We start from the raw sequence: 26,930 nt of genomic DNA on the forward strand, positions 1-26,930 counted from the left end.
CCCTGTTCCCTTCCATTTCTGTGGTGTTATCTATGTGTGAAGCCCACAGCCTTAAAACTCAGGAGATATATCTGGTCTTTTTTCTCCTGAATGGAAAGCAGTGGTACAGGAACATTTTTAAGGGTGGGACTGCTAACACCCTTCTTACCTCTATCTCCACTCCCAGCTGAGGCTAGGAGCAAAGTCCTGTCATAGAATCATAGGTCTGGAAGACACGTCAGAAGGTCATCGAGTCCAGCCCCCTGCCCAAAGCAGGACAAATCCCAACTAAATCAAACCAGCCAGGGCTTTGTCAAGCCAAGACTTAAAAACCTCTAGGGATGGAGATTCCACCATCTCCCTTGGTAACCCATTCCAGTGCTTCACCACCCTCCTAGTGAAATAGTTTTTCCTAATATCCAACCTAGACCTCTCCCACTGTAACTTGAAACCATTGCTCCTTGTTCTGCCATCTGTTCCTACTGAGAACAGCCTTTCTCCATCCTCTTTGGAACCTGCCTTCAGGAAGTTGAAGGCTGCTATCAAATCCCCCCTCACTCTTTTTTTCTGAAGAGTAAATAAGTCCAAATCCCTCAGGGTATGCCTACACTACAAAGTTAGTTCGAACTAACGGACGTTAGTTCGAACTAACTTTAATAGGTGCTACACTAGCGCTCCGCTAGTTCGAATTTGAATCGAACTAGCGGAGCGCTTAGTTCGAACTAGGTAAACCTCATTTTACGAGGACTAACGCCTAGTTCGAACTAGCTAGTTCGAACTAAGGGCTGTGTAGCCCTTTAGTTCGAACTAGTGGGAGGCTAGCCCTCCCCAGGTTTCCCTGGTAGCCACTCTGGCCAACACCAGGGAAACTCTATTGCCCCCCTCCCGGCCCCGGACCCCTTAAAGGGGCACGGGCTGGCTACGGTGCCCGTGCCAGGTGCAAGCCTGCCAGCACCCAGCTAGCAGACCCTGCACCTGGCACGGCACAGAGCCACCCACCCGATGCCCCCCAGCCCACCCCCTCTTCCCGGGACCAGGCTGGCGGCTCCCGGGAGCTTGCCCTGGACCGCAAGAGGCGGGCACCTTCCTGGGCTAGTGCGGACATCGTGGACCTCGTCCACGATCTCCACACTAGGCACAGGAAAGTGGCCGGCTAGGGCAGGAGAGCTGCCAGCCTGGCCACCCAGGAGCAGGTGTGCATGAAAATCAAGGGGGTCCACTGAGACCCCCGACACTGAGCCCTGAGCTTACAATGGCCGTACTGGGTCAGACCAAAGGTCCATCTAGCCCAGTAGCCTGTCTGCCAACAGTGGCCAACCCTAGGGACCCTGGAGGGGATGGACCGAAGACAATGACCAAGCCATTTGTCTCGTGCCATCCCTCTTCAGCCTTCCACAAACTTTGGGCAGGGACACCACTCCTACCCTCTGGCTAATAGGACTCCATGGACCCAAACTCCATCACTTTATCTCACTTCCCTTTAAACTCTGTTCTAGTTCTAGCCTTCACAGCCTCCTGCAGCAAGGAGTTCCACAGGTTGACTATTTGCTTTGTCAAGAACAACTTTCTGTTACTACTTTGAAGCCTGCTACCCATTCCTTTCCTTTGGTGTCCTCTAGTCCTTCTTTATGGGAACTCAGGAAGAACTTTTCTGAATGCACCCTCTCCACCCAACCCCTGCTTTTAGAGACCTCTATCCTGTCCCCCCTCCGTCTCCTCTTTTCTAAGCTGAACAGTCCCAGTCTCTGTAGCCTTTCTTCATCTGGGACCTGTTCCCAACCCCTGATCATGTTAGTTGCCCTCCCCTCTCCCAGCCTTTCTCTTCCCCTCTCCCACCTCCTTTTCCCAGTCTCCCCGAGTTTTTTTCAATAAAGACAGAGTCAATGTTGGAAGAAACGTTATCTTTATTTTGTACATCAATAAGAAGGGGGGCTAGGGAAGGGTAAGTGGAAGGAGGTGAGGGAGGAATGGGGTACGAGCCCCCGATGGGGAGGACTGGGCTGGCTCTGCGGGCTTCTGGGGGTGGAAGCTCTCCTGCAGCCCCCCAATTACTCCCTCTCCGCAGATGGCAGCCTGCGGCAAGTGCAGCCGGGCTGATGGCCGAGTGGTGTGATGTGCCCAGTGTGGGCACTCAGGGCACTCCAAGCCAGAACTTCTTTGCAAGCGGGGCACCCCTTAGAACTGTGTGTCCGGGGTGGGGGTCGGGACCCTTTAAGCGCAGCCCTCGGCTAGCCTGAGACAGCATCTCCATGCTCTAAGTCCTCCTTTTATGCCCTGCCGGCACTGCTTCCGGCCATCCTTAAGCCCTGTTCAGAGTCCACTCAATGTGGACTTACTAGTTCGAACTAGCAAAACGCTAGTTCGAACTAGTTTTTAGTTCTAGATGCGTTAGTTCGAACTAGCTTAGTTCGAATTAACTAATTCGAACTAAGTTAGTTCGAACTAGCGCTGTAGTGTAGACGTACCCCCCGCCTCTCCTCGTAGGTCATGTGCTTCAGTTCCTTAATCATTTTGGGTTCCCTCTGCTAGACCCTCTGCAATGAGTCCATATCCTTTCTGGAGCAGAGGCTCAGAACTGGACACAATACTCCAGATATTTACTTTTCTAGATCTTCTGGCAACGCTCCTCTTAATGCAACCTAATGCAGAGATAGCAGCTAGGACCTGAGGTAGGAGGCTGGCACTGGAGCCCCCAGCATGTGGGGCCATCAGTCAGGACCCAAGGCACGGAGCCAGCAGCAGAACCATTGGTGCACAAGCCTAGCAGCAGAGCCCTGGGCACACTGGGCAGCATCTGGGACTATGGTTGCTGAGCCAGCAACAGAAATCCCGGAGTAAGGAGAGGCAGCCTGGACTCTAGGCACTAGGCTGGAAGTGCGGGGACTGCTGCAGCATCTTCTGCACCACTAGTTCCCATGCCTATGATGGAAAAAGTGATTGCATAACCTGCATCTCCCTTCTGGTATTACTGACATGCTGGCCCTAGCATGTACTCACCCTCAGCTGCTTCAAGGATCTTCAGAGGGGACACGCTCATGTCCGAACCCCATTTCAGCAACAACAGGAAGGGGATCATTGCTGTTGGCATGGGAGAGTGTTCTCTCTCAGTTGGAACAATCTGAAATGACTCCTAGGGTTAGCCTGGGAACCCTCATTCTGAGTTTCAAAACCTAAGCTCAGGGAATGAAACCTGATGTGAGCTGAAACAGAACAAAAGACTGCCTACCTCCTGTGAGGCACAACAGCTAGCTTTTTGCACAGCTCTAACTGATACCGGAAATTAGTATTAATATCTTATTCTGTTTTAAGGAACACTTTTCCATCACGTGTTTCTTTTATTACGAATGTTTCTCCCCGGTCCTTTTTAAATTGAAATGTTAATTTACACTCTTTTTAATTCATGTTCAGATGGTCTAATTTTGTTCCATCTTAATAAATGATAAAAGGCACATGAACAATAGATGAAAATAAACTATTAGACATCCCTGCACTTGAACAGTCTGATTATAGCAGTGTGCCTTTTGCAAAGTGTTTGTTTCATAAGGTTCACTGTTATTTAGTCTTCAATACAGAATTAGAATGACGTGGTGAAAAGGTGTCATGCATAAGGCATACATCAGAGTGAGAATACCAGTTTTTACTATCATTTGTATAATTTCCTGATAACCAGACAAATGGTGCAAATTGAATTATGCTTCTTGGTTTGTGGTTATGAATGATTTCTTCCAAATGTGATACTCTAATGTGCAACACCCATAAAAGCACAGCACATTATGTGAATACTCTGGGCATTGTCATTCCACAACTGATTACTTCTTTGATCACACTATCGCTATGTCAGCCTGTTTAAAGCTCATCAATAGGAATAAACAAGCTCAAAGTGTTTGTCTTGGAGTGACTGCACGAAGCAGTCCGCAATCAAGACTGAATGTTTAAAAGACAAAGCACTGAACAATAAAAGGTTAACTTATAACCTCTGGTAATATGATAAAATGTTGTTTGGGTAAAAACATTCAATCAAATTCAAATCTGACTTTTCTTCATACAAAAAAGCCTTTTCAGTGCAAATTGATCTCCTCCCCAAAGTGCAAGACATTCAATAGCATTCAGGATGCCCTATTAGATGCCCATTTTCTTTACATTTCATATGAAAAGCATGTCTAAAGTGAAAACTGGCGATGTTTCATTTTAAGAGGCAGCAAGTAGCACAGATGGGCCAATCATTCAGTAATCTAACCGTTTTGAAAGCCTCTGAGTAGAGCCAGTGAATCAAAGAGTAAATCAGTGGAGCACCAGTCTAAACCACCCTGTCTGTAATTGCAGGCTGCACCTTGGAAAACTGGATACTTCATCCTGGCACCAACTTTTGCAACTAACAACAATTTGGTAAGTTCAAAGGTTGGGGGAGGAGCCATATCATCTGCACATCAGCAACAAACTTTAGGATTGTTTTTATGGCGATAAAGATTATGGGATGGCAGTCACCATCTTAATCTAAGATAATGATTAAAGCTGTTTACTGTACAAAGCCACAGAGAACAGATGCTGGAAACAAATAAGCATACCTATGACTGGTAAAGTGCTGGACTGAGGCAGTTTAGTCCTACACTCTCATTCATTACTGCAGGTATTACCAGACTTTATATTCCACTAATAAATGCTAAATTTTTGGCCAGATTGTCTGCTGTGACAGTTGCTTTGCATGGCATTGCTGGTGGAATCTGGCTATGGAGCTGGCACTGTCTGAAACTGGGAAGATGAGTCCAAAGTAAAGCTTATCCCGCCAATACTTTAGAGGCTCCTTCGTTACCTGACTCCTTGTGGCAGAGTAGGGACATGGCTAGACTGATGTTATGTGCGAGAGATTCCTGGCTCTGGGTTTAACATTTGGGGCAGTTGGCAGGCAACATATGTTGGAGAAACTGACTTGAGCTACTTCTGACTGACTTGCGGAGCACTGCACACAGCCGCCTCATAGTCAAGGGAGTGCAGAAGCGTACTTTGTGCATTTTTTGCCTTCCACTCTGAGATGTGCTAAATATAGTTTATTTGGACTCCAGGATATGGGTCTTACTCTCTTCCTTTGTAACATACTTGTAAAATTCTACATAAAGTTGTTTGTTAGAATATATAAGCTAGATATTGATATGCATAAAGTGCATCCTAATGATATACCTCAGCACATTTTTATGAATTGTATGCATGTGCTAAGCATTAGTTTACATTAACTGAAATATGGAGGCAGTAAACACCTACTGAGAATGCTTAATTTTAAAAAAATCATCATGGTAGCAGTGTGTCCCTCGTAATTCTAGATAATATGTTTCTGATTACCATTTGCCTCTCAGCTCCATAATGTGAAAACAAACGCAAATGTAAGTCTCTGTCTATACTTATGGTCATATGTCATCCTATCCAACTGGGCAATAAAACAGCAGGATGAGGCTGGTGTTAAATAATAAAAAATGTGATGCATGAAGAAGGAGGTAAATATGTGCTTATTTAAGTTACGACTATCCATACTGTTTCACTGTGCATTTTTGCATCATCTCTGCAATGAACAGAATAAGCTGTTACACAGTTTACATAGGTTTCTGTAGCATTCTGAATATATGAATAATTTATACAAGTCTCCTAGAATTGACTCCAACTATTACCAGATTAATAGGATTTAAAGATAGGAATACTGTGAAAAAGTTGAGACCACCGCAAAGATCTTGTCTCTCTCTTTTATCATTCTTTGGAACTAGTCTACTTAAACCTCAGTCTCAGAGGATCTACTGAGTCACCTAAAAAGATGGTTCTATTTTGTGATTAATGGAAGCTTTCTGCATGTATTAATGTGTCATGTTTTGGCCCAAAGAGCACCATACCTTTCAAACAGAACAAAGGTTTCCCTCACTCCTGTCTGCAAGGAGAGCATGAAGCTCTGATAGCAAACCTGCATTCTAATGCAAGCTACCTTCCAAAATAAGTGACCTGACTTTTGCTGTAATGAAGATTATATTACAAACTTCATTCTTATTTACAGTAGGATGCCTTAACACCACTCTGGAAGTGTGAAGGGATTTTAAAATGTGTGTAAGTTAAGGCCATATTATGGCTTCCATCTCTCTTCCTGAATGGTGAAAATGAAAAAGAGGCTGTGTGTGTTGAAAGTGGTGTTTACAAGCATTCAACAGTTCACCATAATGGTTTTGTGCCAATACAAAAGTCAATAACTAAATTTTGTTAATCTTGTTTGATTTCTAAATGTTATAAAAAAACCACAAAAATCCAGGTACAGGGGGAATACAGAAACAGGTCCCTTGTGACCTGGGACAGTTTGCTTGAAATACTGTGGAAGGACATTTCTTTCAAGATATTCATGAACTTATTCTGATGGGGAAGTTATTTCATTTATAGTCTTCAAAAATGTTAGCCAAGTTTTCCCTGACTCTAATGTCACAGGGCAGGCACCGATCACTAAAAGTTAACACAAGCTTACATACTCTGTGGGATCAGTCCTAGAGTACTCAGCTCCTTGTAAGATCAAACACTTGGAAAGTATAAGCATGATTACACTATAGGTCACTTGACTTCTTCAATAAAATGGGTTGGACTCTGGTTTCTTACAAGTCTTAATATCACAATTAATGGACTCCATCCACAACATACGATTTTCAAGTGAGAACTTTAACACAGAGACCGAAGTTTAGATAAAATTAATTTTATCCCTAGTCCTATGGAAATTTTCTAGCCTGTGGATGGAAGACATTTGTACACACGAATGGCCCTTCTATAGTTGTATTCCAAAACAAGTTGGCTGCTGCTTTTTCATGCAGTGGAACTATCAGAAAATTGTGTTGAGTTTTGAAGTCTCAAAAAACACAATATGAAAAAGGTATCTCATTTGATTTTCATATTCCATGCAGTGCCTAAAGTGAGCAGAGCTCACAAGACCTGATCTCTTGACCTTTTCTCTAACAGGACCTGATTATCTGAAGTAAAACAAAGAAAAAATACATGATTCCATGCAGTTGAACAAGAATAAAAAAGACAGAGAGGTTGAGCAAAGAACTACAAGTTTAAGGAAGTAAAATCTGAAAACACTTAATTTGAGAGCCTGACTATTCATGTTCTGCACATTTTTACTTTACTATCCTGCTTTATCCCTTGTGATCTTCCCCCATCTCTTACCTATGTTAGTCTCTTTCTGTGCACTGAATATATAATATACTAGCACAAGACAGATGTACTGATAAGCATGTCAGCAAGTCAATCTCATCTCTGCCAGGATATAAATTAGAATTAGGTTTCATGATGCCCAATCTTAAATAGGTTTTCCAATATTCTTTGGGCCAATCCTTCCTTCTGCCAATTGACAAAAATATCAGGGATTAGTTATTTCATCATGTAAATCAAGATGTAGTTCACCTTTAATGGACATAACTTTTTGTATCACTGTTGGGAGTGTAAGTGCAAACAATGGGACAGTATTAAAAAGCAGGACACAAGCCCTTTATTGGTTGTAAGTTCTAAACTTAGATTTCACCAGCAAGCCAACTGCACCCAGGGCAAACTTCTCAGATGCTTTAACAGCATTATCACTGAATCACAGGCAGTCCCCTTAGATAATCCAGTCTTTCTTGACACTCAGGTGAATGTATCTGTGATAGATGGCACCTTTCACTAAGAACCACAGCAATAGTGAGGGTAACTCCTGATGCAAAAGGACCAGTCATTTACTCCAGGTGAATTGCATTTTAAGTCTCACACACAAGCCCATGCGTGTAGCCAGTCCTATATTGAACTACATGAAGATCCATTCAACAGGAAATTAGCGTACATCTACACAGCAACATTGTCTGTGTCTACACAGCAGGCAGTTATTTTGGTTTGGGGTTTTTAAATCTCCCGCCTTCCACATGCTCTGAGCAGCAAATTCAGGTGAGGGGAAGAGTCCATTGCATTTCTCATCTTCAGAAGAAGAACAGAAAAAATAGAGTCTTTAGTCCTTTTCTTGGTAGCTTCTCGATCCAGATATAGGCAGTTTCCAGCTGTAAGATTCAGTCAAAATCTGTCAGACAGTGGGTCTTCTTTTGCAGGAGGAGAATGAGAATTTCCGTAGAAGAGCAGTAGCTCTTCACACTGAATAAAGTCCCTCTCTTGTATTCAATATAGTTATCCTTTTAATATCTTGGGACCAACATGGCTGCCAGATGGGTAAGGCAATAAATTTATTTAGACCAACTTCTTCTGGGGAGAGAGAGACAAGCTTGAGAGCTACACAGGGCTCTTCTTCCAGTCTGTCCAGCTCAAAAGCTTGTCTTCTCAGCAACAGAAGTTGGTCCAGTAGAATGTGTTACTTCACCTCTCTTGCCCCTCTGTTGAGTTATAGTCACCACAGCTCACCATACAACCATTCAAATATTACAAGATGGAATTCTGGTATTAGAAGTAAAATTAATGCATGCATTGTGCACAAACTATTCAACAGATTCTAAACACTACATACTTACTTTTATCTCTAATACATTCTCTGTCGATATGACCTTGCAAGTGAATCAGATAGATGCATAGATGGAATCCATTAAGTGATCAGATGAGACATGTGTGGCTTGGCCTGTGCTGGCATCTGGTCTGCCAGCATCATGGTTTCTGCATGTGACTGGACTGAGTGGTGGGTGATAAAAGACTCAACAATCTTTTCGGTCAGTGAGTCAAATTTTTCAGTGACAGCTACATCTTAATGAACTACTTATCTTGTAGCCCACCTCCCATTTGTTTTGTGATCACATAGTCCACCTTCCTTGTAAATCTTAATGACAACGTCCCTGTGGCAAGTGCAGCAATTGCTTCCATGAGAAAGCATATCATGTATTTTTAGTTTTTGTTATGCCTTTTAGAAACTGCATACAAGGAGAAGAGCCAAGTGTATGGGACCATATGGCTTGCTGCAAACCACTATACAGTGCTCATTTGGAACCTTTGCTTTCAGCCTCAGCCAAAGGAAAATGAAGCTTCCTCTATCTTACCCCTCCGGGAGGTTTAGCTAGCTCACTACTGAAGTGCATTGATAAGGTGCACGTTATTTGGAACCTCACACTACATAGATAAATAGTGGTTGGAATCCACTGTTTGAATTTTCCAGGACTTTAGTTCTGAGGATGCCAGTCCAGTGCTTTTTTCACTGAGGCTTTCATCCTCTGAGCACTTTACTTACAAGAATAGTGAGTGCTTCACTTCTTACATAAATAGTTAACTTGATTCTAACAGAGCTACTCATCTGAACAAAGTGAAGCTCATGCGTAAGTGTTTGAAAGGACAGGTTCTAAATTAAACTTTGCTTTTTTAAAAAATTCAAATTTCAGTGAAAGCGACGAGGAGTCCTGTGGCACCTTATAGACTAACTGAAGTGTAGGAGTCAGGCCTGTTCATGATGACAACAGCACCTCCTTTGTCAGCCTCTTTGATTATAATGTCAGAGTTGTTCCGGAGGCTGTGGATGGCATTGCGTTCTGCACAACTGAGGTTACCAGGCAAGCAATGCTGTTTTTCCACAATTTCTGCCTGTGCACGTCGGCGGAAGCATTCTATGTAGAGGTCCAGACTGTTGATCTACAACCCATCCTGGACAATGATCCCTCGCTTTCACAGGCCTTGGGAGGTAGGCCGGTCCTTGCCCACAGACAACCCGCCAACCTGAAGCATATTCTCACCAGCAACTACATACTGCACCATAATAACTCGAACTCAAGAACCAATCCTTGCAACAAACCTCGGTGCCAACTCTGCCCACATATATACACCAGAAACACCATCACAGGACCTAACCAGATCATCCATACTGTCACTGGTACATTCTCCTGCACATCTACCAACGTAATATATGCCATCATGTGCCAACAATGCCCCACTGCTATATACATCGGCCATACTGGACAGTCCCTATGTAAAAGAATCAATGGACACAAATCTGATATTAGGAATGGCAACATACAAAAAACTGTAGGGGAGCACTTCAATCTTCCTGGACACACAATTGCAGATCTAAAAGTAGCCATCCTGCAGCAAAAAAACTTCAGGACCAGACTTCAAAGAGAAACTGCTGAACTACAGTTCATCTTTAAGTTTGACACAATCAACTCTGGATTAAACAAAGACTGTGAATGGCTTGCTAACTACAAAAGCAGCTTCTGCTCTCTTGGAATTCACACCTCCAGATCAGCTGCTAGAAGTGGGCGTCATCCTCCTTGATTGGATCCACCTTGTCATCTCCAGCCTGATCCTGGCCTGCATATTTATACCTGCCTCTGGAAATTTCCACTACATGCATCTGACGAAGTGGGTCTTTGCCCACGAAAGCTTATGCTCCTACACTTCAGTTAGTCTATAAGGTGCCACAGGACTCCTCGTCGCTTTTGCAGATTCAGACTAACACGGCTACCCCTCTGATAAATTTCAGTGACTACACACTACCTAGACCTAAAACAAAAAACTTCAACTTGTGTGCTTCAAGATATCTAGCAATTTTAAGAATATACATAAAAAGAAGCATACGTGGAATTATTGGTGCTTTAACTGACACACATAAAATTCAGACATCTTGGGAGTCTGGAGTCACATTTAAGAAGTTTGAAAGCCTGAGGAACACAATTTCCATGGAGAATCAGCTTCATCATTGATGCTGTAACCATATTTACAGTACTTTCAAATGTTTATTCAGTGTAGGTATTTTCCCCATCTCATTCTGAACCAAATTGAAACACAATCAAGATTTGCACTGGATCCTAGATTTGTGGCCCTACTGTTTGATTCTATAGAATTTGCTCTTTTCACCTCTTGTATGGGTTATTTAATGAAAATGCTTCTTTCTGTTTGTGTGATTTCATATTTCTCCTAGCCTATTTTTCAAGTGAGATTACAAAATCCTGTCATTAAAGTAGATCTTATTAGCAATAAATGACTATTTTGATCCAGTGTTTCTTTGAATTCAGTGATCAAATTACATTTATATTTTTTCAGCTTCTAGATCACATAAATCCAAATAAGATGCCTCACAATAGCGAGGATGTGCTTGAAGTCCGACATCACTGTATTTAAATTTATCACCATTTTAAGAATGTTTCCTCAATAGAATATACAGGCAGTCCCCGGGTTACATGGATCCGACTTACATCAGATCCCTACTTACAAACGGGGTCAGGCAACCCCGCACTAGCTGCTTCCCGTCAGCAGACCAGGGAGATGCGAAGCTAGCGCCCCCCTCCCCAGCAGACCAGGGAGACGCGGAGCGGCTTTTCTCAGCAGACACCTCAGCTTGAGAATAAAGGACTGAGGGAAGTGAGGTGTGGGAGAATAAAACTGAGCTCTGGAGAAATGTTTGGCTAGAATTTCCCCTACAATATGTACCAGTTCCGACTTACATACAAATTCAACTTAAGAACAAACCTACAGTCCCTATCTTGTACGTAACCCGGGGACTGCCTGTACGTCTTTTTAAAGAGTTATATCTAAGAGCAAGTGTGCTATTAAAATAAAAATGTGAAAAGTGATTTGTCCACTTAAACTGAAGTGCTGTTTTATGAAGTGCAGGTTATTTTTTTTAAATGTGAAGATACTGGCAAAATGAGTCACCCTGCTAAGAATATAACTCATCTATCCTATGTTTAGCTGGGTGCTCGCCATGTTCTACATGTCTTGCCTGTTACAGCCTTATCTCCTACTCAAATGATGCAGAGCTTCTATCATTCTACCAACTGTGCTAACCTGTCACAGATATATCATTGGCATCTGAGCCATGCTGCATTTCCTAAATCAAAATTTAGAATGCAAACTTCTGATATGGTATTAGATAATGTAAGGAACAGAGATGAATGAATGGTGAGGGAAAATAGACTGTTAATATTAGCTCAGATTCAAAAGTTAATTTTGATATGATCATTTTTGTGCCCCTTTCATACACCCTTTCAGAGAATACTGAATGGCTTAGAAACTGGTGAGGCTCATGCTCAAATGTTGAATATTCACCACTTTTAATTTAAGTGAAAATTCACAACTAAGGCTGTGTTGGCTCATCTGTATAAATGATGCAGTATTGTTTCTGCTCCCAGAATGAATGGTTTGAGGGACTAATTGATGTAATATAAACTGTGAATTTTGCATACAAGAAGGATATTTTCAAAAGTAAAAAAAGTAGTAAAGCAATGATGACTTTGGGCATTTTGGCTGTTTTGTATGTGTTACAGGTTGGTTTGTTTGTTTTTGCCCAGATCCCAGAAATTCAATATTCACTGCAGCAAATACATTGGATAATACTGTGATCTGTACTCAAATATTTGAAAAGATGAAATTCATTAAATTCTGAGTTATTAACTCACTTTTAATAAGTCTAACAAAAATAGTGACAAATTAACTTTACATGCCCATCTTTATAGCCTTTAGATGTGTGAGAATCCCACTAATTTTACTTGCATAAAGAGTGCATAAAGAATCCCCGTAGGTAAGTTATTTAAAACATCTTTGATCCAATGGGATGCCCCAAAGCAAGTACAATTTAAAGGCAGAGACAGCAAAGAAATTTATGCCAATGCCATGATTTATTTTTTAGAAACATAGTAAGACTGTAGAAAACCATGAGGCAAGTAGTTTTACCTTAGCACAGAGAATTTTCATAACTGCTGTGCATAAATTTTAGCAGTATTCTTATGTGATCGATCCAGTTCATTGTCACCTAAGGGCTTTATTCTATATAGACTGCTGTATATGCCCATACCTTTTCTACCTCGTTTGGCTTTTGTGCCTGACAAGATGGTGCTGTTGTTTCCTGACCCAAAAGCATAAACAATATGTGCCTTGCTCTGCTCCTGGGAAGAATTTAGCCTATGGTATTAGTAAATGGAACTTCACTCCCTCGCTCTTCTCCTTTTTGTAATAAGCAAATGAAACATGTGTCCATAAGCAAATTATATAATTAAATAAATGAACATTTTAATTATCATAGGTGAGGATCTCTCAGATTATTAGTTTTTGGTGGGGATTTTCCATATAACCCTGTCACAAAGGCAGGTTCTCTCTTTGGTTGATATGGATGAATTGTTTGGAGTAGCATATTAAAAAAAACATGCAGAAAGGCACAGAGGATCCCTCCCCCCCATACGCTGTCTAATATTTCAATTCTAAAAAATTTGGGGTGATGTAGATAAAAGTCAGGAAAGCATCTAAATTGTTGTTAGCAAATCCACATTGAATCATTAAGGTTCTCTCAATTGCCGTCTTTCAGCTTGGGAAACAGAAATATTCAGAAAGAGATAAGATATCCTCAAAGGAAATATTCTATAATAAAATGAGAACAAAGAACTTAAATCCTCAAACTTCCTTATTAATCTCAAGACAGTATCTACTAATAAAGAGGTGATATTGGTGAAATGAGCAATGAGCCTTCTATCAAAGAAATATTAGCTATAACTTGGCCTAGCTGCAATCCTGAAATACAGTACTCACTGTGGAGAAAGAATCCAATATTAAATACATTTTGTTCCATTCAGCCAGGAAATGATTAGTGTTTTTTTTTAAATGGAACATGTGCCACTTCAGAATGTCAACTCCTTTTCTATTGAGAATGATACAATATTGCATTCAAAATTATAGGCAGAGATTATATCTACCCACTTTGGTCAGCAGGGGACTGGTTATTAATATGTAAGTTGGAATGAATAGCACTGTTTTTTGTAATGTCTGAATGTTTGTATAACTTTGTACATAAATCACTGGGGGTATGTCTACACTACCCCGCTAGTTCGAACTAGCGGGGTAATGTATGCATACCGTACGTGCAAATGAAGCCCGGGATTTGAATTTCCCGGGCTTCATTTGCATAAGCCGGCCGGCGCCATTTTTAAATGCCGGCTTGTTCGAACCCCATGCCGCGCGGCTACACGCAGCACGGGCTAGATAGTTCGAACTAGCAAGCCATTCCGAACTATCTGTGGAACGAGGCGTACAGATAGTTCGGAATGGCTTGCTAGTTCGAACTATCTAGCCCGTGCCGCGTGTAGCCGCGCAGCACGGGGTTCGAACAAGCCGGCGTTTAAAAATGGCGCCGGCCGGCTTATGCAAATGAAGCCCGGGAAATTCAAATCCCGGGCTTCATTTGTATGTTCGGTATGCATACATTATCCCGCTAGTTCGAACTAGCGGGGTAGTGTAGACATACCCTGGGGGACTAGATCAGGCTGAAATATTAAGAAGGCACATAGCACAATAAAGCAATTATTGCAACAGTAGCCACACAGAACTTTTTTTTAAGAATTAATTTACATATTAATTTCATATGTTCACATTAAAAAAGCAATGGTGTCCTTGAGTGCCCACCAATCAGACTAACTGTACCCCTAACCAGTAGTTGGATGTTCTGCTCCTCATTCTCCTGCAATCTTGCGGAGGCCCTCACGCCACTGCAAAGTGGTCATTCTGATGTAACAGCATTTTGTGCCCCATTTGCAATGGCATAAATATTTACACAGGATCCAGGATAACACAAAATCAGGACTAACATGTGGGTGTCCTCCTGTGTTCTCTCTAAACTGTGCAGGAGCACAGCTTCACAGGTGATTAATCAGCCCTTCCCAGTCACCATACATGGAGCTGACTGATTAGGCGGGGCTGATTAATCACCTGTGAAGCTGTGCTGCCTCAGGGAGGACATAAGTCGGGGGGGGGGGGGGGGGGGGGGGAGGGTTTCAGCCCTTTCCTCACTTACAAAAATGGTTGTAAGTGCAGGGGGGGTCACAATTTGAGCCATTGTAAGGTGGGAGGTTCCTGAAATCTCAGCTAGGGCTTAAATACGTGTTTTAAAGTCTGTAGTTAGCAACCCTGCCTACAGAGTAAAGGGACAATCTCTTCCCTGCATATCCAGGAGGAAGGAGAATGACACCCTTTGTGTGGTTTATACTTTTTTAACATCTGAGATGCCTTTCAGATATGACCTGATCCTGATTTTACTGAAGTCAATGGTAAAGCAGCTATAGATTTTAATGGGGGCAGGATAAGTCCTGTCCAAGACTAGCTCTACTTGAAAGCAAAGGTCAGACTCTAGTCCCCTTTCTATCAGCAGCAGAAAGGGAGTGGAAACCTCCACCAAGTTTCCTCATTTAGTGTGGCAGATCCTAGCAAGCACAAAGCCTGAACACCAGTTCCCATGACTTTATCTAGGAGCTCCAGGAGCAGAAGGCAGCAAAGAGAAGAGATTCTGAAGGACCATGGACAGATGGCACAGTTTACAGGAGCATTGAAGCTGCTCTAGCCTGTGCCCAGAGTCAGGGCCAGAGAGGAAAAACGAAGCATAATCTACTGTAGTCAGTATAAGTAGAATGTGACTTTAGATAGTCTGTCCCACAGAATGGAACCATTTATCCACAAATGCTGAAGGTTCAGATAAAAAACCCAAAGCATATCCAGGGTTTTGTCCACATTTTATTTAACTATTTGCAAATATACCATTATTTGAATATAAACATTATTCACGTTTGGCCATGAGAAACACTGCTGGCATCACATTACAGATTTCTGAAAACTTGGTCAGCAAAGGTATGACATACACACATGACAAGGCACCTATTCTTCCAAACGTAATTAGTATAATTCTGCATCAAATTGTATTCCTGCATGCACTTAGGCTACTCTGCACTTTGGAAACATAGTGGCCATATTGACTGAAGTTGCAACCAGCAGTCACCTTTCTGCATTAAAGTAAGGAATTTTGGCTGCTCAGTGATGAGCCATTAATTTGGCTTCAAAGCAATTTCAGCTCTGGGGCATATTACTTGACTCAGTTATCAAGATTTTTCCTCATCTCTTGAAAGTTCAGCAATATACTATAGGCCTAGCTGAAGCCTAGCTGTGCTCTGTGCCAAGAAAAAACTAAAATCCAACGTCCTATTGAGAGATAAAAGCCGGATATCAATCACAGTAAGGAGAGACATATAATTTAGCAGTACCTTTTAATACATTATAAAATTCAGAAGATTAAAAGATCGGTTCAACAATGCGCTAAGAGGAAAAAATACAATAATGTTCTATTTCTGCAGCATACCAGAATCTCTAATCACTGACAGTGCTAATGAAATAAGTCTAACAACCCCAATGTGAGGTTGTGAAATCCCATTTTAACAAATGAAAAGCTGAGACTCAGGCCACGTATACAGTACATCCGGCAGTTCGGCTTCCCTTAAATCGGGCTTGGCACTATTCCCAAAGCGGGAGGCCGACAGGAGCAAATGCTCCCATCAGCTTTCCTTACTCATGGCAAGAATATGCGTACCAGATGCCAGTGGGGTGCCCACTGAGTTCAATTTAGCAAGTCTTAACTAGACTCACTAAATCAAACTCCAGAAGATTGATTGCAAGAATGGCAAGCTTCTGCAGAGTGAAGACGTGGCCTCAGAGAATACGGGACTTATAGAAAGAAATTCAGTGCAGTTCTAGGGTAAAAGGGAGAATTCCTGATTCTACCTGTACTTTAATTACAAGACCATCAGTCCCTCCAAAATTAAGAAAGTCATTAGAATTTCTCTTCTGCTATTTTTAAAAATCAATCATCAGAGTAAGCGAGTGGTTGTAATGTGCTGATTTATTATTAAGGATTCTGCTATAATTATATATATTTCCCACGAAAGGATTAACTTGACTATTTTTTTCCTGAGTATATCACTGCTGAGGCCCTGCAAATGTGCATCTCTTGTGTGCCATGAGACTCTGCTGCTCACTGATGTTCCATTAATTTAATTGGAATATCAATTTAGAGTGTCAGAACACAGAGAATGAGGAAATATTTCTTGACAGTGAAATCTATTATGTGATGGACTAGCCTCCCAGATAGCATGGATTATCTACTGGAACTTTTTAACCACTAAGGAATCAGATTTATCATGATGCTTATATTTTGATATCTTCCAAATATTAAGATTTTGGATCCATCAGAAGGGTTAAATTCCCAGAAAGTTTGTATTACATGAATTTTCCGCTTATTAGAAGAAGCCACCTTCACTTAATATTGCAAGCATCTGTTGGATTCTCTCCTCACCCTGCAAAAAAACTATTCATGTTATAGATCCAGCTTTATAAACTCAACCAAATGACAGATGAGTTGCTAAGGAATTTTCCATCTGGACTGGGAGAGCCAAGAGGTAATATATGACAGGAGCTCCACATGAAGAAATATGGAGGCATTCATTTATGGAAAAGTGAATCCATTGCCAACTGCATAAGTCTGCTTTCTCATATCGGCCCCATTAACTCTGCAATGAGCTGTTGAAATAGCAATGCAGTTGGAAGCTACAATACAAGAGGCTAATTGGCTGGCAGACATATATTACCTATTCCAGTCTCATGAAGAGAGTGAAGTCCAGAACCTTTGTATGCATAACCATCTTGATATAATGAAGTCAGAAAAACAAGACAAAGACTTGTGGGTGCTATCACGGAGCTAGTGTATCAACCAGCTCATGAACCACAGCTGTAGAAAGAATAGCAATATAATGCTATTTTGGGGGCAGCCTAAGCTTGTCCATACTTAAGGTTGTGATGAAATTCCACCTGAATAAAAGATGGAAAGCTTTCTATTTTTCACCTCAGCAAGTGAATTTAGCCTCCAATTTTAACACATTCATGCTTCATAGGCCAGCTGAATTTACCATAGTACCTTTTTTTTTTACCAAAAGTTTAAAACGAAACAAAACTCTTGAAGTTTCTCCTGAGAGTTTAACATTTTTTTCCAGAACCTTAAAACTGGGGCTGCTGATTTGTCATGGAGGGAAGGGGGTGTCACAAAGCAACTTTTTGTTTATCCATTACTTTTTTGCTGGGTTTATGATTCATCCACCAGGGATGGCACTCGCATTTCCACGGAACTGGGCCCAGTTCTCTAATCTGAGCATTGTAGTGCTGCTCAGATTTGACCTGCCCAGCCCTCTACCATGATGGAAACAAGAAGTAGGGGGAGCAAACTTGAGTGGCCTTGTGAACTAGCATGCCAGGTCTCAATGCCCAGGTCAGAGAGCTGGTTTAAACCCGGCAGGACACGAGAGTGGTGGGAGCCATCTCTCTGTGAGGTAAGTGTGGTGCAGGCTCAGTCTCCCATCCTCCTTCTTCTGGGACCTCCCCTCATACCAGGTCAGGATTACAGTGTTTACCTACTACAAACAATGCTGTAAGTTATCAAATATAAATCTAGTAATCTGAGCTCCAAAATGGTAACTATATCTAAATTATAATCATAGCTCTAATAAACTTCTTTCTGCTTCAGTTTCCTCAGCCATAAAAACCAGAGTGTGACATATCACTAGAAAATGTTTCAGGTGCTTTGAAGATGCCAAGCACTAGTATATATACATATGGCTAATAATAAAGTAGACTCAATACTGCTCTCATACCAAAGGCCTCACATTGGTCCAGACAGAATATTTAAGACACAGGAACCCTGCAGTAGAGGAACTGCAAATATTGGTGATATGTGATATGGTAAAATACTGATACGTCATCAAGTGCCAGAAAACCCAAATCATAGAAGAGTTAAGGGGTGTCTAATGCAGGAGTCTGAAACTGCCAGCCCACAGGACATCCCTAGCCAGAGCAATTGTGCAATCCAGCCTGGGAGTCCCTGTAGTAATCCAGCCCTATATGGGCCCTTACCACACATTACTGAAGATAGAGAGGAGGCACAGAAGATAATTGAAAGGTATCAGATCTTCCCTTTGGAAGAACGGGCTCTAGTTACAAATCTGTCCGATCCAAAGCAAAACACCGAGTTTTGGAATAGACTTAACAGCTTGTGGGAAGTATTCCTCCAAATTCTCAAGGAAGGAATGCCTGCCAACCATCAAGCCATATTGGCCCTAGGCATTTTGGTTGGAAACATATACACAGAACACAACGCAGGAGTAGGAAAGGGCTGCCAAGCAACTTCAGGAGATTGTCAAGCCCTTGTTACCGAATAGATAACTACAGCCTCTCTGGCTGGAATCGCAGGCTACCCAAGGATGTTTCACAATGCACAAGTCGGGGCTGTCCAGAAAAAAAAAAGTTAAAACCTTTCCCTCACACACTGTTATAATTGGCTTGAGGGCGTGGGAGGACGTAACCTAAAAGCCACCCTAAAAGCCAACTAGTGGTAATTGAATTTGAAGATGTAATCATTATAAGCTAAATCTGCCCTAACAAGGAGACACATTCTGCAACATAAATCTCCTTACAGAGCATGGTCGAGTAATCCACCCCAGAGTTAGCAGCATAGATCAACTGCTGCAGCATGGATGTTATGAAAACCCTATACTGAGAAGTTTAAAATTAGTAATAGCTGACTGCAATAATACACATTTGGATTTACCTATTGAAAAGAATTAGGAGGTGTGGAGGCTAATGGGAAAGCCCACCCTCCTTACCAAATTAATACTGGACAAACCTGTGTCATTGAAAAAAAAAAAAAAGGTCATTTAGCAGGAATCAGGACAGATCATAAGACAATCAGGACAATCCAGCCTGGGTAATCTTCGAAGCCGCATCCTCGGGGGGGTGTCATGGGTGGAGAGGACGGAGCAATGATTGGAATAGTCTGGGCTTGAGGAACAGTAACAGACAATCCCTCCCTCCTCTCTGGCCCACTGGGACTCCTGGGTCAGATCATGCTACTGCTCTGGCTGAGAATTGCCTGTGGACTGGGAGTTTCAGACTTCTGGTCTAATTAGAATGGAACAGATAGGCTTCTCGCCAAATGACATAGACATAGTAGACAGAGTGAATTTGAGCAAGTGGAAACAAAGAATCATATAGAATCATAGAATACTAGGACTGGAAGGAACCTCGAGAGGTCATTGAGTCCAGTCCCCTGCCCTCATGGCAGGACCAAATACTGTCTAGACCATCCCTGATAGACATTTATCTAACCTACTCTTAAATACTTCCAGAGATGGAGATTCCACAACCTTCCTGGGCAATTTATTCCAGTGTCTGACTACCCTGACAGTTAGGAACTTTTTCCTAATGTCCAACCTAAGCCTCCCTTGCTGCAATTTAAGCCCATTGCTTCTTGTTCTGTCCTCAGAGGCCAAGATGAATAAGTGTTCTCCCTCCTTCTTATATCACCCTTTTAGATACCTGAAAACTGGTATCATTTCCCCCCTCAATCTTCTCTTTTCTAAACTAAACAAACACAATTCCTTCAGTCTTTCCTCATAGGTCATGTTCTCTAGACCTTTAATCATTCTCGTTGCTCTTCTCTGGACCCTCTCCAGTTTCTCCACATCTTTCTTGAAATGCGATGCCCAGAACTGGATACACTACTCCAACTGAGGCCTAACCAGTGCGGAGTAGAGCGGAAGAATGACTTCTCATGTCTTGCTCACAACACACCTGTTAATGCATCCCAGAATCATGTTTTCTTTCTTTGCAACAGCATCACACTGCTGACTCATTCAACTTGTGGTCCACTATAACCCCTAGATCCCTTTCTGCCATACTCCTTCCCAGACAGTCGCTTCCCATTCTGTATGTATGAAACTGATTGTTCCTTCCTAAGTGGAGCACTTCTCATTTGTCTTTATTAAACTTCATCCTGTTTACCTCAGACCATTCCTCCAATTTGTCCAGATCATTTTGAATTATTACCCTATCCTCCAGATTAGTCGCAATCCCTCCGAGCTTGGTATCATCTGCAAACTTAATAAGCGTACTTTCTATACCAATATTTAAATCGTTGATGAAGATATTGAACAGAGCCGGTCCCAAAACAGACCCCTGCAGAACCCTACTTGTTATGCATTTCCAGCAGGTTGTGAACCATTAATAACTACTCTCTGAGTACGCTTATCCAGCCAGTTATGCACCCACCTTATAGTAGCCCCATCTAAGTTGTGTTTACCTAGTTTATTGATAAGTATTGTAAAGCAGGCTTTTTCTGTCCATGGCCTTCGCGTATAGCCCATCCTGCCACACAAGGCCCCTCACACAAAACCCAGATACTCAGAGGAGCCTGGGCAGCACAATGCAGTTTTTGTGAATGGAATTTGACCTTATAGGCATCCTGGAACTCAAAGGCACCAAGAAAATAGGGAAGTAAGCATAACTAGATAACGCCTAGCTGAATTTACAGATAAGCCTCATTTGACCGTAGCTTGACCAGTCTTAGGGGCAAGGGGAAAAAGTAAACATAGGGTAATAAAACACAGTTGTCTCACACTAACTATGCCCCATCTGGTCCTGTCCACGAGGGGATCGCGCATACATCACGAAAATTCCTATAGGGCAGTATTGTCATACTACCTCATCACTAGCCTATCAGGCCCTGCCAAATGCAGACCCTAGCATGGCACAGACACCGAAGTTTTGTATAAAAGACCCTCAATCCCTTTGTTCAACGGAGGTTCCGTGTATTGAGGGCACGTGTCTTTTTTTTGCCCGGCTAAAGGATTGATCACCCTGAGGCTGCCTCCCCACCCTTCGAGTCAAATATAGGGGTGCACGAGTCCTGAGCATGCTCCGAGTTCTAGTGTGTCTTTCTGTTGTTATTGTTACTGGATTTGTAAGTATTGCTTAAATGTATTAGTTATTGGTTTAATTAATAGTTAGATTGTGTTAATTTCACTGTGTAATTCTGTAAAGCGTATCTAAGTTCTGTTAACCACACTGTGTAAATTGTATAATTTTGTGTTGTCTAGTAGTGTTGTATTTAGGTTAAGTATAAGTGTTAGAAATAGAAGACCCAGAGTTGTTAAGTTGTAAAAGTAGATTTATGACTAACTCCACCAGCTGTCCTAAAATAACCATAGAGGGGCTGGCTTTGGACGGTTCTTTTATTATCATTACTTTGGCTTTGTTTTTTGTATTTTTTATTTGTATGCTGCGTTGTCTTAGGCAAGTTAGGGATAGTGATTTGATATGAGTTGAATTGTAATCAAAGAAGTTTGTAATTAGTTAAGTACAGCGAAGTTTAGGGTTTTCTACGCAGTAAAAGTATTGAGCAATTGCTAGTTTAAACACCTATTTGGTAATTATTGGTTTTGACCACTTAATAAAAATAATTTGTTTCACCATCATCCAGTAGTTTTCACTGGGTAGTCAGCTTTAACCCTTGAGGCTCTCATCACATCACCGAACCAAGGTGCAACAATAAGAATATCATGCAAGACCGTCTCAAATGCCTTACTAAAGTCTAGGTATACCACATCAACTGCTTCTCCCTTATCCACAAGATTCGTTATCCTATTAAAGAAAGCTATCAGATTGGTTTGACATGATTTGTTTAAAAATCTGTGCTGGCTGTTCCCTATCACCTTGCCACTTTCCAAGTGTTTACAGATGATTTCCTTAATTACTTGGCTCCATTATCTTCCCTGGCACAGAAGTTAAACTAACTGGTCTGTAGTTTCCTGGGTTGTTCTTATTTCCCTTTTGATAAATGGGCACTATATTTGCCCTTTTCCAGTCTTCTGGAATCTCTCATGTCTCCCATGATTTTCCAAAGATGATAGCTAGAGGCTCAGATACCTCCTCTATCAACTCCTTGAGTATTCTAGGATGCATTTAATCAGGCCCTGGTGACTTGAAGGCATCTAACTTTTCTAGGTGATTTTTGACTTGTTCTTTTTTTATTTTACCTTCTAAAACTACCCCCTTCCCACTAGCATTCAATATGTTAGGCATTCCTACAGACTTCTCAGTGAAGACCAAAACAAAGTCATTAATCATCTCTGCCATTTCCAAGTTTCCTGTTACTATTTCTCCCTCCTCACTGACCAGTGGGCCTACCCTCTCCTTGGTCTTCCTCTTGCTTCTTCCTTTGTCCTTTGGATGGTGGAAAGGAAGAAGTTGGCCATGAAAGTCAGAGAACAAACCTTCATTTTAAATTAAAATCTCATGTGCAGTACATGATTTGTAGGACACTCTCTCCCATGATTTTCTATCCAACTGGGATATCTTTTTTAAACACCACCCCGCTTAATCTGTTTTATCACAACACAGCAAGTAAAACATGAGGCTGCAGATTCCAGTACTACATTTCCCTAAAATTATCTGATTTATTTTAAGATGTTTGATAAATAAGCAGCACCATGAAGCTCATAGTAGAGACCATTTTCTCTTTAAAAATAGAGAAAATACTGATAACTGGGTCTACTTTCATACCTTAACTCCATTAACAAGGTCTACTGACTTGCTCGAGCTATTTTTTAGCCCAGCTGGTATTTTTTATCTTTGCTGATTAGGAAATTAGATTTTTAAATCTCAATGGCTTAAATCCTGGCTAAATTTAAAATTTACTCTGTGAGCCTTGTACCAAGCAGCATCTATAGCCATACATCACTTGCTGTGCTTTTCTTCCCAGAATTTGCATTGAACAAACAAACAAACATACATACATTTTAAAATTCACCAACTGACCCTACTCAAAGTCTTATAGATATTGAATAGAAATAGGAAGGAAGTAGTTGTCTAGGATTGTTAAACACTGAAGATGCATATTGTAGAAATACCTAATCAGCATCTGATTCCCATTGTGCTATGACATACACACACACACACACACAAGAAAATCTCGTAGTCTTGATAAACAAGGCAGAAAGCAATAGACAAGTGTCAGTTACATACATTAGTTCTTTCCTCACAGTCAGCCGAAGCATCTCCTTATCCTTCTGTCCACATGCTTGAATCAATGTGCCCCTCCCCAATGCTAATTTAATATGATTTGATTCTACAGAACCTGAGATTCTTTGCATTCTACAGAAATAGACTCAGGATCACCAGGGTGGAAGCAACTGATCAGATGGATGCTTAGAGGACCGAACTGCTTTGCAGTTATTATACCTGACCTCCAGCACCTTGTCTTATTTCAGGTGCCGGGGTGCCTGGTTGGCTTCCATCTATAACTGGGGCCTTTGTCCTTAACAGTGTATGTATGTTTGGTACAGGGACCTGGGTCCTCCCTCTCTAGAAGGTCCCAGATTAGATCCTTGTAGGAAGCAAGACCAGAAAGGTACTCCCTGCAGAAAGATTAACTCCATTGCCAGGAGTACTTCCTACCTATGTGCAGCTTCAGTCTGGCACATAGTCTCTATAGTACAGTCAATATTTGAACAAAAAGCATTCAAATTAGTAGGGCCCTGCAAATTCTCAAGAGGGGGCACTGCTTGGAGGATACACTGCCTGCAGGCCTAACTCACTTCATGATCCCCTCTCAGTTTCAAGCTTCTGTCCACCATTAGTGGGCTTCTGAGCTTCTTTTATCCTACCCTCCAACTGGAACATGCTGGGCAGGTCCAGAAGGCTGAAGCAAGATGGCTCTGAGTTGCCTTTTAACCACCGTTGGGCCAAATGTGGGGTTTGTATACCCCATCATAATTCCTCTCTTATAGGGTCACTTAAGGTCTCATTCCTGAGTTATATCTAGTTTATTCTTGGCACAGCTGACAGAGGGCACAGTGATAATAACCAGCTGTAAGTCCTAGGCTAGCCTGGAGTAAAAAATTCCTCTCATAACTTGAGGTTACTCAAATTTATGTCAGTTGCAATGCAAAGCAACTAATCTCAAGCCTCAAATGTCTAAAAGCCTCTTTGCAGCTCTTGCAGGCAATTCCAGTGAACTTTCTCCCATACAGGCAAGGGTGATACAGCAGCCAGTATGTACTTAAAGGATCCCTTGGATCTGGGAGTTGGGAAAAGCTGCTCTGAAGATACGTGCTGTCTCATTAATATTGTTTAAATATAGCTTAGGAGTGTTTCAAAAGAACGGTGAAAAAATAAAATGGCTAATTATCTAAACACCCACGGTATTTGAGTATAATGGTATTATTTGATAAACTACAGTGACTATTACATACACTCTCACAAACATAGGAATCATTTTAATCCAAAGGAGGATGTATGTGCATTCCTCTGGAGCAAGAATCATTCACTAGGAGCAGATGCTATTCCTATCACAACAGATATGTTTGCAACCATAGGAGGTTGGATATAGGTTGGGTTTATTCTTAATTTTTAACTCCTTTGTGCAGTGCAAAACGGACCAACAGCACTGTGAGCTGTGTAACGTTCAGATTTTCTTACCACTGAGCTCCATGTCCAATAAGAACCACCATCCCTTTATATCTAGTATCCACAACTATTTTTGTATTGATAAGAACTTCCAGCTTTTTTATGCTTTACAAACAATATATGGAGTAATCACTCAAGACCACTTCACTAGTCTAAAAAAATATAAATTTCAATCCTGAAAACAATCTGCTGAAAATCCAGTAATTTATCAAAGTTTATCTAGATTTTTTTCAGAAAGTATTCTTTTACATTTTAGGATATAAACTTAGGACAAGACTGAGAAAAATCTAACATTTTAAAATTATAGCCCAGGTAATAAATGCATGCCTAAATTTCCTCCTGCTAAAGAAAGGAGGCCAGCATAGTAAATGTTACCTAATTTCCCCTTATTACTTCAGTAATTCAGTTATACAAAATAGTGACATTAATTCAAACAGAAAGGTTTGTTTGCTGCTGTGATTTTCTTTAATGATCCAACGTAGACTTAGCGTATGTCTACACAGCAGCTGGGAATGTGCATCCAAGCTCAAGTCGTCAGACCCTCACACAGGGAGCTGACAGACTCGCCAGGACCCTGGGCAATGTGTGCGGGGTGGCTCCTCTTTCCCAGAAGGGGCATGGCTAAGGGCAGACAGTGCCTCACTGGCTGGATAACCATTCTCAGACAGTAGTTAACAACTGTTCACAGTCATGCTAGAAGGGCATATCCAGTGGGATTCTGCAGGGCTGTGTTTTGGGACCAGTTCTGTTCAATATCTTCATCAATGATTTAGATGATGGCATAGAGAGTACACTTATTAAGTGTACAGATCATACCAAGCTGGGAGAGGTTGCAACTGCTTTGGAGGATAGGGTCATAATTCAAAATGATCTGGACAAACTGGAGAAATGGTTTGAGGTAAGCAGGATGAAGTGAATAAGGACAAATGCAAAGTGCTCCACTTAGGAAGGAACAATCAGTTTCACACATACAGAATGGGAAGCAACTGTATAGGAAGGAGTACTGCAGAAAAGATCAAGAGGTCATAGTGGACCAGAACATAAATATGAGTCAACAGTGTGACACTATTGCAAGAAAAGCAAACATGATTCTGGGATGCATTAACAGGAGCATTGTGAGCAAGACACGAGAAGTCATTCTTCCGCTCTACTCTGCACTGATTAGGCCTCGATTGGAATATTGTGTCCAGTTCTGGGAACCACATTTCAAGAAAGATGTGGGGAAATTGGAGAAAGTCCAGAGAAGAACAACAAAAATGATTAAAGAAAACATAAGCTAGAAAAAATGAGCCATGAGGCAAAGCTGAAGGAATTGGGCTTGTTTAGCTTGGAAAAGAGAAGACAGAGAGGACATGTTAGCAGTTTTCAGGTATCTAAAACGGTGTCACAGGGAGGAGGGGGAAAAATTGTTCTCCTTGGCCTCTGAGGATAAGACAAGAAGCAATGGGCTTAAACTGCAGCAAGGGAGGTTTAGGTTGGACATTAGGAAAAACTTCCTAATTGTAAGGGTGGTTAAACACTGAAATAAATTGCCTGGGGAGGTTGTGGAATCTCCATTAATGGAGATATTTAAGAGCAGGTGAGATGGACATCTATTAGGGATGAACTAGATGATGCTTGGTCCTGCCATGAGGGCAGGGGACAGGACCTGCCCCTGATGATTTCTTATCTTGATGATCTTTCGAGGTCCCTTCAAGTCTAATATTCTATGATTCTATGCACTACTGGTGAACAACCACCTCAAAAAAATCAGCTCTTTACACATTTATACAATGAGGGTCTAGCCATGCCCTTGTCAACTATTAAGATTTGCACCCAGGCATAAAAAATGAATATGGGTTAATCTCTTCTGGACAAATTTGGAAAATTCTCAGCAAAGAGAGCCACTG

At 41.6% G+C, this 26,930-nt stretch overlaps 1 long non-coding RNA gene across 2 annotated transcripts in view; it reads left to right on the plus strand.

The window, feature by feature from the left end:
* The window catches only part of LOC112545266 (uncharacterized), a 73,928-nt gene that overhangs the window by 27,204 nt on the left and 19,794 nt on the right, over window positions 1-26,930 (plus strand). For both annotated transcript variants that reach the window (XR_003088731.2, XR_003088732.2), the window contains exon 2: window positions 4,303-4,365. This is a non-coding gene — a long non-coding RNA (uncharacterized LOC112545266). The remainder of the gene's footprint in view (window positions 1-4,302; window positions 4,366-26,930) is intronic.

Source organism: Pelodiscus sinensis, chromosome 2, assembly GCF_049634645.1.
Source record: "Pelodiscus sinensis isolate JC-2024 chromosome 2, ASM4963464v1, whole genome shotgun sequence".
Classification (NCBI taxonomy): Eukaryota; Metazoa; Chordata; order Testudines; family Trionychidae; genus Pelodiscus; species Pelodiscus sinensis.